This window comes from Nuphar pumila, chromosome 2 (assembly GCF_984573655.1).
Source record: "Nuphar pumila chromosome 2, dmNupPumi1.hap1.1, whole genome shotgun sequence".
NCBI lineage: Eukaryota > Viridiplantae > Streptophyta > Magnoliopsida > Nymphaeales > Nymphaeaceae > Nuphar > Nuphar pumila.
Genome location: NC_143250.1, coordinates 41,363,581 through 41,379,368, shown reverse-complemented (window position 1 = coordinate 41,379,368; position 15,788 = coordinate 41,363,581).

The window sequence follows — 15,788 nt, the reverse complement described above, 5'->3', positions numbered from 1 at the left end:
ATGATATACCCAAGTTATTAAATAATTATGAGACTACCCCGTACAATTTCTCAACACTCCCCCTCAAGCTGGAGCATATATATCAATGATGTTCAACTTGTCACAACACTTTGAAAAACTTGAACTGGCTAGGGGTTTTGTGAAAACATCAGCAATTTGGTTTTTTGAAGATATGTGCTTAGTACAGATGTTCCCAGTTTGTACCAAGTCACATACATAGTGACAATCCACTTCAATGTGCTTTGTCCTCTCATGAAACACTGGGTTATTAGCAATATAAGTAGCATCTCTATTATCACAAATCATTTCCATGGGTAATGAGACTTTTATATGAAGATCAGTCAACACAGATTTAACCCACATCATCTCAGCAGCAGTCTGAGCCATAGCCCGATACTCTGACTCAGCACTCGACCTAGCAACAAAAATTTGTTTCTTACTTCTCCAAGTAATCAGATTCCCTTCAACAAACACACATAATCCTGTTGTTGATTTTCTGTCAACAACCGACCCTGCATAATCCGCATCAGAGTAGGCAATAACATCTAGAGAGGGATTTTGTGTAAACCATAGTCCTTTTCTAGGGGATAACTTTAGATATTTAAGGATCATCATTGCAGCCTCCCAGTGAGCCTTTGTAGGTTTGTCCATAAACTGACTTATCTTGCTCACGGCTAAAGATATATCCGGTCTAGTTACAGTCACATATAATAGCTTGCCAACTAAGGAATGATAACTGCTATTTTCCACATACTTTGATTTTTCATCAAACAGGTGAGCCTTAGGATCCATAGGAATCCTTGTAGGTTTGGTACCTAACATCCCTGTCTGCTTTAGCAAGTCCAATACATATTTCTGTTGTGACAAAACTAATCCTTCTTTACTCCTTACAACCTCTATGCCCAAAAAATATCTGAGTTGTTCCAGATCCTTAGTTACAAAGTGTTTATGCAAGTGGGACTTGGTTTCAGAGATGTCTTTTTCACTGCTACCTGTGATTATAATATCATCAACATATACTACCATAACCACAATCCTTGTACCAGTCTTTTTAATAAAAAGAGAGTGATCTGAGGTAGATCGAACAAACCCAAATGCTGACACGACCTCAACCAGCTTGGAGAACCACGCATGAGGACTTTGTTTGAGACTATAGATTGCCTTATTCAACTTGCAAACCTTCTGACAGTTACCATAAGAGAAGTCATACATATCATCTGATTGATAGTAATCACTTTCTTCAACAATCTTGTCTTCCTGTAATTGATTATACTTGGGGTATAGTTTAGACTTCACCTTGCAAACCGCCCACCATTCATTTCTATCTGACTTTCTTGTATTCAGATATAAAGTATAGTAAACTTGTTGAGCTTACGATACTAAAATGAATAGTTCATATGTTCAAAACTTTGATTTATGATTCACCTCCACAATGCTTGAGGCTTTGTCAACTCTTGTTGTTGTGGGATCAAACCAATGACACTTGAATAAAGTTACCTTGTTATTTAAGCATAAGTAAATCAACTCCATTATTTATTCAATAACATCGTAGTAGTCAAGTTCATTTTCACCGTAACTATTACTTTTGACACACACGCCACTATTCATCGTCGACTTGTTTACACCGTAGTCTTTTGTATGGAATCGACAAACCATTTATGTTGTACCCATTGTAACATTGCACAATGTTGGTCAGACCATTTTGTAAATCACATATTCCTTGATCATTAACATCACCATGGAAGACCTACAAGCATAAACAATGACTGTAATAACAACCAATTAAATAACATATTGTTGTTTACACGAAAAGAATGCATGCCATCATCCTTACCAACTCTTTCAACCATGCCCCAAACTTATTTCCACGTTCTTTCTGTACTTTTGAATCAGTGAGATATGAAAATTCTTTTCGCAACTCCAGATCAAATCGTCTGTACTTAACAAATTAAACACATTTTCTCCATATGCATTACATCCAAATTATGTCGTATGAATAAGGTCGGCCAATATGATAGTTCCAAAAATATAGATTTCTTTGTCCAATTGTGATCTTTCTCAAATCCAATAAAGGGCATCGGACTACGGGCATCTGTCAGTCTATATGGAAAGTATCACAATCATCTTAAAATCTCTATGTCAGACAACCGTGTAGGTGGACCTTTTATTTCAGTTGTGTCTGCTCAGAACACATTCATTTGTCGTCAAAACGGATGGTCGTTGGGTAAAAATCGACGGTGACAATCAAACCAACACAACTTCCTTTTATGCGTCAATCTAAAATTTTTTGTATCCTCCATGCAGTATGGACATGCTAACCTCCCATGTGTGCTCCAACCAGATAACATACCATATGTAGGAAAGTCACTAATTGTCTATAGAACAACAATCTTCATATTGAAGTTTTATTTTTTGTGAGCTTCGTATATGAGAACACCGTCAACCCACAATATTTTCAGTTCATCAATCAATGGTCCAAAATATACATCAAGATTTTGGCCCAAAGACGTCGAACTAGGGATTAATAGAGACAAGAAAAGATTTTGATGCTTCATACACAAGCTTGGAGGAAGGTTGTATAGGGTGACAAATATTGGCCAACACGAGTATGGGGTTGATGTACCCCCAAATAGATTAAATTCATCTGTACATAAACCAAACATAACATTTCTCACTTCCATTGCAAAGGTCTGATGGGTACGATCAAAGTGCTTCCAAGCTTCCGTGTCAACAGGATGCGTGATCTTGTCTTCATCATGTTAAACTTTATTTGCATGTCATCTCATATGTTTAGCTGTCCTCAAAGACATATACAATCATTGCAATCTAGGGGTGAGAGGGAAGTGTCAGAGTGACTTGTATGACACTTCTTTTGACCTCGTGCTAGCATTGCCTCTTGTCTTTTGCTTGAACCGAGGATGCCCACATGATGGACATGATCTGCTATTTTCTTGATCTTTAAAATATAACACGCAATGATTTGGACAAGCATCTATCTTTTGATACCCCATACTTAGAGCGTTGACCATAACCTTCACACGAAAAAAAATTTGTGACAATTTCTCATCTTAAGGCAACATAGTCTTCACAATAGAGCACAGATGGTCAAAATATGATTGACTCAAATTATACTCTGACTTCAAATTCAGTAGTTGAAGAACTACAAATAAGATAGTGTGACTCTCGCAACCATTTCATAGTGGTTCATCAACATCTTTAAGTAAGTCATAAAATCTACTAGCTGCATTGTTTGTTGCTTCTTTCTCTACCCCAGTTGGTACATCACTAGGAGTCATAGCAAAACTCAGTTCTAGTCCTACGAAATCAAATATCAAATCAACATATGAATTATCATGCACCACATCCACCCATGCGTCAAAATTATTCCAAAATTCTTCACCATGAAGCATCCAATTTTGATAACCACTCATAAAACCCTTCCTGTACAGGTGATGTCTAACGCCATGAGGTTCTACAAATCGATTGTTCTTACATATCGTGCAGGGACACCTGATCCAACTGGTAGGAACTACTGTACTGATAGTTGTCATTGCAAATTCAATAAAATTGTCAACATCATCCATATATTCAAGCGACACCTCATTATCAACTATCTTACGATACATTCATTAACAGTTTGCAGCCATTTTATCCTATAATGCTGTGAATATTATCTTCACCAGTTAAAAAAGAATCATAATAATAAATCAATGAAGAAAATATCTAATTTATCATGCATTGATGGTAGATGTAATGATTTGATATATATATATATATATATATATATATATATATATATATATATATATATCACAAGGATATTTAGAAAAATAAAATCACATTCACAAACACGATACATTCAATTTAAGTATGTTTTATAATACAATTTTTTATGGAATGCATAATCAAATCGAAAATAACTTCATGCAAGCATGAATAGTCATGTCAAACATTATAATACATTCAATCATTCATATCACAACAATGTCAAACATGTACCTGCAGCAAACACACTTTAATAGCCCACTAACTACTACCATTACTAGCATAGAATTCGAACTACAAAAATAAAAGCACTTTTATTCTCATACATTCAAATCATGCTCAGCATGATCTCTAAACTCCAGCAAAATAGTCCTAGAGATCCACAACTAAGTGAGTGTGTGAGCAGAAAATTGTTGCATCTAAGAAAGTAAATAACATGTGATGTGCTTGTATGACTTACTCACCACGGGTATTTACACGATTTGCATGCTTTTGTATTTGCATTTTTCTTATTTCTTTTTGCATGGTATTTTAAGTTGCATGCAATGCTTAGCATTAAGCAACGCACATTTTGCTCTGCTACGCACATTTATATATGAGCTAAAGGTGCACATTTTGCTTAGCATTCTTGTATCCACTTTCCCCTACCTTGGGGGTTTCAGGGGTTGCACACGTCTCGAGTATATGAGCTAAAGGTCTCAGCCCGCGGGGTGTGTGCAGCTCTGTCGTGCGAGCTGCGAAGGCACAATATATTAGCATGCTAAATAATAAAAATAAAAGAAGAAGAAGGGGCAGAGGACACACCCTTATCGATCAGGGAAATGAAAAGGGGCAAGGGGAGAAGCCCTCATGCCGAAAACCCAAAGGCAGCAGGGGGGCTCACCCCTGCCTGTCGAAGGGATAACAGGGGCAGGGGCTAGGCACTTGACTGCCAAAAATCAAAGCAGGCAGGGGCCATGCCCCCTCCAATTTGACCAAGCCTTGCATGTTGGAACTCTGAAATGGCAGGGGCTTCACCCTGTCTGACAAAAACTTAAGATGAATGACCGGAGTCAGATGCTCGTCGAGGTTGCCGGAGAGGAAGGGTGGGGTTGCTGGCGAGCTGCAGGCCAACACGAGGATGGAGAAGAGAGACAAGAAGAAAGAAGATAAAGAATAAGACAACTGAGATGGGGCAAGAGAACACCTGAGAGGGCCGAACGCGGAGCGAGGATCGCCGACGTTGGGTGGCCGGAATACAGTGAGCAGGAGAGAGGGCTCACCCGAGAGAAAGGGGTGACAGTGGGGGATCGACCCAAGGAGGAGAACGAAAGGTGGCCGACAAGGACTCTAGAAGGAGCTGTCGGTGGGTCACCAAAGAGCGAGGGCGGAGATGGCGAGCAGCGCATTGGCGATCGACAGAAGATGTGTGTGTGAGAGAGAGAGTAGACTTAATTTTGTGCTCTAGATGGGCCGTTTTACATCAAAAATTAGCGACAGATTAATGACAGAAAAATTATGTCTCAAAATCCATCACTAATTAGCGACAAAAAAATTATGTCGCTCATCCGTCGCAAAGTTGTGACGGAGTTTGAGACAGAACGTTTTCATCGCTAATTAGCGACGGATTTTAAGACATAAATTTTTTATCGTAAATTCTGCAACTAATTCCAATTTTATGGATGACTAATTTTCTCTCACTAATCCATCGTAAAATTGCGATGGATTATTTCTGTCACAAATTTCCGTCGCTAATTAACATTTTTTTTGTAGTGATTGAAATGAAAATGATGGTCCGCTTATACAGATTCATGGATCATTAAGTTACATATATTAAGACATTATCAATATAACTTATACACATTTGTTTACCTTAACTATTCATCATACATGTATTAGTTTTGTATAACTATCTGACATTGTTAAACCAATCAAGCTTTCATGATCTTGACCCTTTTTATGAAATCCAGGTAGTGAGTAGACAACTATTATAGGCGATGGTGTGATGATGCGATGATATCAAGAATCCACTTTCTCTGTCTGTTTGCTTATGAGTAGCATATTTTGGTATTTTGTATATGAACTTTTTGTATAAACTATTTCAATCTAAATCTTTGGTTTGAATCATTATGGGTTTAAATGATTGAGTGAAAATGCATACCCAAATCCAAGACATTTGGGGATTCAATCCATTTGCTAGATATTTCGCCTGTAACCCGCCCAAGGTTAACTAACTTGATCTTTTCGAATAAATATTTCATTGTACTATCATTTTAACTCTAAAAAAGGATTAACTAAAAAAAATTAAATTTTTTCTAAATTTTGAGTTAAATTTTTTGGGGCGTTACAAAACATGTCATCTATTCTGAGCAAAGGGTATTTGTTCTTCACCATTACCTAATTCAGCATTCGGTAGTTAATAGATAGCCTTATTAAGTCATCCTTCTTGACGAACAAGATTGGTGCACCCCAAGGTGACACACTCAGTCTGATAAACCCCTTGTCAAGAGGCTCTTGCAACTGCTTTTTTAGTTCCACAAGCTCAGTATGTGTTATACGATATGACGCTCTTAATACCAGTATCGTTTCAGGCATCAACTCAATTGAAAATTTGATCTCATGATGAGGTGGTAATCTTGATAAATCCTCTAGAAATATGTTGAGAAACTCCTGGACTACGTTCAACTATTCTAACGATGACTCATGGCTATCAGTTGTCGTCACACCAGCCAAGAACATAGTACACCCCTACTTGCAATACTTCAAAATCTTCAATGCTGATACGATCTTCACCTTGCCAACAAGCCTCGTTGCCTGAAATACCAACATTGATAGGTTGGGTCGCTCTAAGCTTACTTTTTTACCCTGGCATTGAAGAGTTGCATTATGCCAAGATAGTCAATTCATACCCAAAATGACATCATAAAAAGTCATCTCGAGTAAGACTAGATCGATAAATAACTCGTGTCCCTCAATAACCACCTTAACTGCAGGAAGATACTTAACACACTGAGTCGATACTCCAAAAAAAAAACATAACTTTTAATACAGTTTCTAAGCTAGACGATTAAATATCAAGGAATTCAGCAAAATAAGAAGAAATAAAAGAATGGGTAGCACCTGAATCAAACATAACTCGTGCAAGCTAATCAACAACAACGATAGTACCTTCGATCAGACCACTCTGATTGTTCTGCTGTGGTTGTAGCAGCGTATACAAGCTCATTGGTCCTCATCCTGTTGTTGTTGTTGTTGTTGTTTGTTTGTTGTTGTTGTTGTTGTTGGTGTTGCTGTTGTTGGTGTTGGTGTTTCCCTAAGCTCCTCATTTTTCTAAAATATACTATGCAATGTGTCTTGGTTGCTTACACTGATAGCAGATGCTAGTAAAAAGTGGACATGCATCAAATGAGAGATTCTTGTTGCACTAGCGACACGTCTGTTGAGCATTTGTCTGTTGCGACTGCCTCTGCTGCTAGCGGTTTTGGTGACTCCGTTGCTGGGTCTTCTGCTTCTTGAACTATGCTTTTTGTACCTTACCACCAGTATCTGGATGCTTTAGAGCTTCATCATTGTCGTTGACACTGCTAATGCCACCTGACTTATTGGACTGGCCTCCCTTGAACCTTTCTCATTCCTCATTCAGGATGGAAGCTGACTTGATCGCATCACTAAAAGTAGTAGCATGACTGGTCATTACATGAACCTACAACCCATCCTTGAGTCCTCACACGTACTTTGATGCCTTCACCTTGTCATAAACAAATATGTTGGGGCAATAATGCTCGAGACTCTAAAACTTGGTGTTGTAGTCCACTAAGTTCATGTTCCCTTGAGTCAACTCCAGAAACTTTCGTTGCATTCTCTCTTTGGCGAACGAAGGAAAATAAGCTTCCAAGAATGCTCCTCGGAAAGCTTCCCATGGTATAGGATTCACCCCAACAAAACTCCTTGGACTGTGTCCCACCAGTTATTGACATCTCCCTTCAAACGATAGGTGCCAAAATCAATTTGTCTCTCTCTTGGCATGAACAACACGCGAAAGGCATGCTCTATCTATTCGACCCAGCCCTCAACGTCTTCAGGGTGGACCTTCTCAAAAACAAATTGGTGGGTCCAACTTTATAAACTTGTCGTATGTCACCACACCATGGTTATAGTTCGCACCAGGTACCTGTTGACCATTCTGGACCTGAATGTGGGTAGTGATTGTCTGGGTCAGGTTGTTGAGAGCAGTCGTTAAGAAGTCCCTGTTCCTATTAGTTTTCTGGAGCATTTGTTTGGGTGTGATGATACATCTATAAAGCAATCCAAACCAAAATTTGTGATTAGACTATGCCCTTGAGTTAAACCTACCCCTTAGGCTTGATCCTTATACTTGAAAAAATAATCATAATTACATAAATTTAATTACTATAAATTAATTAGTTGAGGTAGTTCGCACTACATATAGCATATCAATCATTTTCACAATTGCAAGTAAAGCAACTAAAATTTTCAAGATGCTCCTTACCCATGATATTGAACTACTTCTGGAGTGTGAGATTATGATTTATGGTATTGATTCTAACCCTGCTCTGATACCAACTTTGTAACGACCCTAAACTCACCCTTGAAAATTTGTTATTTTTTTAAGGGAACATACGTTTTTAAATCTTTGCAAAAAAGCAAAACCGCGTACATGGGGCACATCACAGATTTCATTCACCAACTTATATCTAACTCCAAAGCAAAAATTTATTTAAATCAAGATTTATTGAAAATCAAGATTTATTGAAAATCAAATTCAATAATAACGAACTCAAACATTGTATCCTTAAGTTTATCAAAAGCAAATTTCAAACACAGTTCAAATCCCAACAACCAATCATAAACATCACCACCTCTAGCAATTCAGCTCTGTTATCACCATACTTCGTTAATCATGAGCCTTAGCACCTGAAAAAGGTTTTAAAAACACATATGAGAACTAAAAGTTCTATGTACAAAAACCACACATAATCCAATACTAAGGAAAGAAACATATATTAAAACAAACAAGTGTTTAAGAAAACTTTAGTGCACATCTTACAGTTAAGACATGCTTGCAATATGAATGAGATTAATACAGACAATAAGAACACACACTACACAGACTAATGCATATTCAATGCATGAACCAATGCTTATTTGATGCATGAATGACTTATTATCTCATTATTAATCTTTGTTTTTGGATGCATGCCTAAACTTAATGCAATTCATTTAAGTTTGCATCGTGCACAAATCCCACAGATACTATAAATGGGTCAAATTTTGAGGTTGAAGGTAGTCCCCAGTTATATTTTAAACATATAATTTGTATTTTATTAACTGGGTCTCATACATATTTCTCGATTAATGTCGAGAATCATCACCCTGAGTTGGAACATAAGAAATCATCACCTAATGTCAGGACGATAAGGGCATCATCATCCTTCGACATTACTTTTCTTGGTATACCAATAACTACAGTTGAGTCAAACCATACCACCCCAAGCAAAGTGGTGAAAAGTTTTCTACAACCATGGTTGGAAATACAAATTGGGTTCTTGAGATACAGAACACACACGATGTTAAGTATCATCACAATCTCCCATGACTATCATCCAAAGATCTCATTCTTTTAGAGGGTAACTAAAAAAGAAAAATTAATTACATTGTTTGGGTCTCTTATACCTTCCATAATCTATTAATGGTTCTTCATACAAGAACAACATAAGAATCAATATGCATTATCTAATTGGGCTATCATTCAATCAGTTATAATAATGTTATATTTGTGTCATATATGAAATTAAATTAGAAGCATTATAAATCAACATATCAATGCATTTTACAATTATCCAATTAGCAAGACCCAAACACCCAACCTTAAAAGGCCCTCAAATGGCTCAACCTTAGCCATTTCATGAGTTGTGCCCCCTTAAATAAAACATAGGCTCATATGAATATCTAATTTGCTTGCAATAAATATACAATGCATATTTATATCATACCCTCTGCATGAAACACACATTCACAATCCTGGATAAACCCAAGTGCAAATCATAACAAAAAGAACCCAAATTCTAAACTACATAAAAATTTAAATTCAGAATCACTAAACTCAATACGGATTTTGACCCAAAAATTTAAGTTATAAACATGCCCGCAAAATATTGGATTTTTAAACAAGGTACATCAAAAATTTAGATCGTTAAATTAATAAAATTCCAGGTTCAAACCTATAACTAGACTTGAACTTAGTTAAATCCTGATTTATTCAATAAAAAAAACGTAGATTTTTATTAAGGCACAAAAGCTCAGATTTAATCAAATCTAAAGAAAACTCAATTTAACCAATTAACAACAATTCATATTTAACTCAACCCAAGAAATCAGGTTTAGTTAATTACTTAATAGCTTAGATTTATTAAATCATAAAATCAGATTTAATAACTCAGTTAGATGCCCAGATTTATCAAACTTTAAAACTATACTTTTATAATTCAGTTTAAGTACTCAGATTCAATAATCTTTAAATTTAGATATATTATTGATCAGTCCATACCCACCAAGGAAAATCGGACAACCCGATTCCCTTTGATGGATCAGTCCAAATCCCACTTTCAACTGGGTTTGGATAGAATACTTTGGGTTTAATACAAAAACCCAAATCCAAACAGTACACATGATCCAATTCTGAACCCTCCAGATCAATATCAGTTTGAGGTTCATTCCAACCTGAACCCTCAAACATCGATTAATGAAAGGGTCGAACTGTATATGCAGTTAACAAGCAAACAACAATGCACGAATCAAAAAAAAAAAATCACAACCTAAGATATCAACACATGCAGATCAATCTGTATATGGATGTGTGTGAAATCTAAAACAACTTTAACAAGTAATACAAAAACTAATTTGAGTAAATGCGAAAAATCAGATTTAACACCTCAACTAATAGGTACAATGAAAAGAACAAATTTTCATTTATCTAAGCCTTCATTTAGTGGTTTAAATTTAGATAATTAAATCTCAATTTTACTTTAAAAATCCAAACTAGGTTTATGTCATCACAGATTTGGTTCAACTGTTACTTAAGTTTGAACAATAATTGGATTCTAGAAGTAACTACCATAAAAAAAAATAATTAGATCTTAAGGTAGTTATGGTGATAAAAAATCAAATCTCGAAGAAACAAAAAATTTAATTAGATCTTAAAGTGTCTACAGTACACAGATTCAAAACACAATGACTGAGGTAAATGATTATGGTTTTTTTTCTACTTAACTCGTCCCGACGTCAATCAAGAATGGGACAAGTTCTAAGTTCACCCTGGAACCCGATCAAAAAAGTGGTCAACCCAATTTTTCTGATCTTGATCCATCCAAACCCATCATGCATTCGGGTTTTCCCTTTTTCTATTGACATAACCTTGAGTTCACTCAATTTTGAAACCTCTAAACCGATTTTAGTTCGGTCTAAATCCCAAAAAAATAATGTCTATCATGGATCGCAAAATACAGAAACAATAAAAATAAGAGAACCCAAATCAGTACAATTTCAAGCATATGTCAAGATCTGGATATATACATGAATCCCTAATTCTAACAATATGCAAACGATCAAGAATTTGCACACACTTTATCAATCGATGTATGACTCGTAAAAGAAAAAGAATTTGTTCATACATATCAACAAAAAATGATACCCCAATGTCTACAATCTATGTATAACAAAAAAAAGAGAATTTCAGGGATAGATACATGCTGCACCCAAAGGCGGAGCTGGAGGGGGGGGGGGGGGGGGGCAGGACTGGGTTGTAGCCCACTTCTGCCTCCCGGCCTAGTTAAAAAAATAATAATTTAAAAGCCCAACCCTGATTCCCGGGTCAGATCCAGCACCTCGCGAGGGCGGGCACCCGCCCGTGCTGGATCTGACCCGTTTAACTTATTACCCCTCAGCCCCTCTTCTTCTTCGATCTTGATTTTGAGTGACCTAGCCCTTGCCCTCATCTTCCCCAAATCCCCCGACGACCGACGACTGATCCAACGTCACCTAACCGCCCAACTTCTTTTCCGACGCCGATCGAGCTTCTACACCGGCCGCCCACGCTTCTCCTCTGCCTTCGACGTTGTTCTCGTGCTCTTGAGTGAGTAAGATGATGAGACACTGACCGAGTACGATGATGAGACACCGATCTTTTGGGTAATTTGACTAATCAAATATGTGCTAGTTTGATTTAATCAAATTATAGGTGGATTAGAGTGGATTTAATCAAATCAACTCCAAAGTAAGGTTGATCCTGACCTGAAACATTTCACTGCATTTATTTTTGATCAAATTTTATTTGCATAAATAATATAAGTTGCATAAATTTGCAAATCAATATGCAAATATAAGTTCGCAAGTCAACATGTGCAACTCTTCACGGTCTACCACCGGTGGCAACAATAGAACAGTGCAATTAAAACCACAATATCAAATATGATCTTTGCAATGCATAAACAAGTAAAGTAAGGAGCACACAGACTCAAGGCTTCTACAACCTATGATGATCCATCTTGATCATCTATGAATTCATATACAAAAATCTCAAAGAACATGCAAATGCATTCTTTTCATATCACATGTTCTTTGATGCACAATCATGAATGTCAATTTAGAGATGTGCATGAAACAACAATATTTATATGCATGTGTTCACTATTCATGTGCATGTGCATGTGCATGTACTTTCATGTGATAATTCCACAAACATGCTATCATTCATGAATCAATTCAATTTGAAAAAAATGAATAATTCATGCATTTATGTACATGCGAAACATACATTAGTTTATGTATACATATGCATTTGAAACAAATTTTATATTGCATAATACTTAAGCATGTCACATAAATTCAAAGCATGTGAAAGTTTTCATTCACATGTATTAAAATCAAATTACATGCACATAAAAGAAATATGGAAATTTACCTATATATTAAATTCGAATTTCAGAATGTGTCAAAATTCATATTTTGAAGTAGGCCGATCTAGCCTAGCCGACCCCGTCGGTTGGGGTTCAACCCCGACCCAGCTGAACCCAACCAGGCTACCCGCCTGTCTAAAACAAAGCTTTTGTTTTTAAAACTTTTTATTTCAAAAATTCCTTTTCTTTTATTTTGACCAGTTACCCCAACCAACCCTGTCGGCTAGGGTTCAAGTCAAGCCCAACCGAGCTTAGTCGGCTGGGTGATCTGGGCATACCCCGGACTAGGCCTAGCAGGAGACTGCCAGGCCTGTATCAGTCCATCCACTTTAAGATTTAATAGGTTTAATGTCCATTGTCCAAGATGCCTTAATTGTATTCTATATTGATAACATAAATCTCATTGCATGTAAAATTGCAATATTGTGAACATTAATACTTTTTGGGTTAAGCAGGATGTCATTTCCTGTTAGTTTTTTCAAGCCATGCATGGTTTCTTATCATGAACACTTGTCTTTAAGGAATCAAGGCCAATGATTGTTGAGCTCCTTAGTGAATATATTTGTTATCTAGTTTAATCCCAATGAAATATGCTTTTATCTTTTTATCTTTTATATTTTCTATTATGAAATAATAATTTGTTTGTATGTGTTTTTTTTGTTTATGATGTACAAGGGTAAGTGCAACTTGATAGCACCTTGATTGTTGCAGTATATAATAAATTTCCATATACTTCCAGATCATGAATTAAGCAAATGTCAAATCGTTGTAACTTTAGTATTCAAGAAGGCCATAGACCTGTATTCTACTTCTGTATTGGTTGTTATAGTTTGCTGCATTTTACTATATTGCTCATGGAATAGTACCTTTACCCATGAACACATATATAACCATATAAGCCTGCCTCAGTCCAGCCGAGTGGCTGGACTGGGCTGACAGGACCCATCCAGCACTGCCCCCCCCCCGCCAAAGCCAGCCCAGGCCTAACAGTCCATGCACAGACCCTAGCCCGTGGCTTGTGCACCCAGCCAGAGACTGGCAGTCAGCCCAGAATAACAAAAACAAATCTGTTTTAAAACTTTTTTTTTAAAACAGCCTGCTGCCCAGAAGGTCTGGCAGAACCAACCTGTTGGGCTCAGTTCTGCCAGTCGGGTAGGCCCAACAAGGCCTGCGACAGATTGGCTCAGTCTGGTAGCACCCGACAAGTGCTGTCAGACTTGGCTGCGCCCAAACAGCCCGCTAGGACTGCCATAAACTGGGTCTTACTCAATACAAAAAAAAAGAAAACAGTAAAGCATTACATAAAATTTTTTCAGAGCTTCCAAATACATGCATACTCTAGGTTTACCATACAAATACGTGCAGTTTTCTGGTCAGTTGTGCTTAGGCAAGTAGACATACAAAATAAACTTGTAGATGCATATTCACATTCAAGAACATGTGCACATTCACATTTGCCTAAATGCATATACTTGTTTATGCTGAATTTTCATGACATTTTTTTATGGCACACTAGTATTAACCTGGGTATGCATTCATATAAAAATGAGATCAAGGATACATTGACCTTTATCATGCTTATGCAAACTTATATTGAAATAGGTGTGCTTTCATAAGCCTACGTGCACTCCATGACTCTAACCCATTAGATAAAGCATGGGAATCAAATCCACTTAGAATCAAGCTCATAAAACCATGTTTATCATAATAAAAATTCTGTTTTATCAAAACTAAGCATGTACAAAATTTTATTTGAAAAAAAAATGAAAAGAATCACACACACATCCATGGAAATTGCTGTTCATCAAGAAGGAAACTCTATACAAACACTTCTATCCTAAATAAAAATTTTGTTTTATTGAAAAGATAAAAAGAATCAAGAATACAATTCCTCCATGTATTTTTAAGAAAACACCTATATAAACACTTTTTCTATGAATTCTCATCAAATTATTGCATGAAAAGCTAATTTATATCAAATTCTCACTTGATTCAAGAGACAAAACCCATACCATGAATAAGAACTTGAAGAAAAATGATGGTAAAAGTTGAGAAATGTGGGTAGATGATTGGAGAAATCCAAACTCCTCCTCCTCTTCCTTTCTTTTCCTCTCCTTCTCTCTCCACTTTCTTTTTTTTCCCTTCTCTTTCCCTTTTCTCTCTTTTTTGATCTATTTATAGGGCTCGAGGTAGGCTGCATAAGAGAGTGTAATATCGTGTATTTTCACACTTAGCCATTTTGAGACTTTTTCAAAAAATTAGCTAAGTCTGGGAGAAAAATCGTTTGAACCTCGATTTTAGATTAATGTTTTTGAGTTTGGGTTTGACCCAGGTCTCATTTTCTAAGTCTAAACGAGCCAATCGAAACGCGAGAAAAAGTTTTATTTTTTACCTTTAAATTCAAGCAAAATTTTGGTTATTTTTCGGCAAATTTTAGAAGAAAAATTCGAGTTATATATTGTTAGATGCGTCTTGGAATTTTGAGTGCAGCGATATTTTAATTTTCTCGATTTGGGTTACGATTGACTCGAAAATTGCATTTTTTTAAAAACTGAGCAATTTGTCAATTCGGATCCGGAGTTGGATCAAACCGGATCTGATGAATTTGATCCAAATTAATATGAATTTAGACTCTATTCAAGACCCATATTAATCTAGATTTGATCCAGCTCAAAACCCATTTAGATTTCAGAGATGGATTTGGATCTTGGATCCAGATCTAGATCCAAATCCATGCCCAATGATTTTTCTAACTTTAAATTCATCAAAAACCTTTAAATTGGGGTTTATTTATGTTAAGAAGCCTTCTACATTAATTTGGTATTTTTTGGAAGCTTTTGGAAATTTATTTAAATATTAATTAATTAATTAATTTAATATAATTCAATTCCAAAAATTTATTTTAATGAGTCCCTAGACTTTACTGGAATCATCTAAGAAGATTTGGGAGACTTAGAGTTCTGTTAAAATAAATTTTTGAAAAGTCAAACTTAAAGAGTTTTAAAATTTTCGGAAAAACTCACATAAAAAGTGTTTTAATTTTTGAGAAGTTCTCTCTCTCTCTCCTAC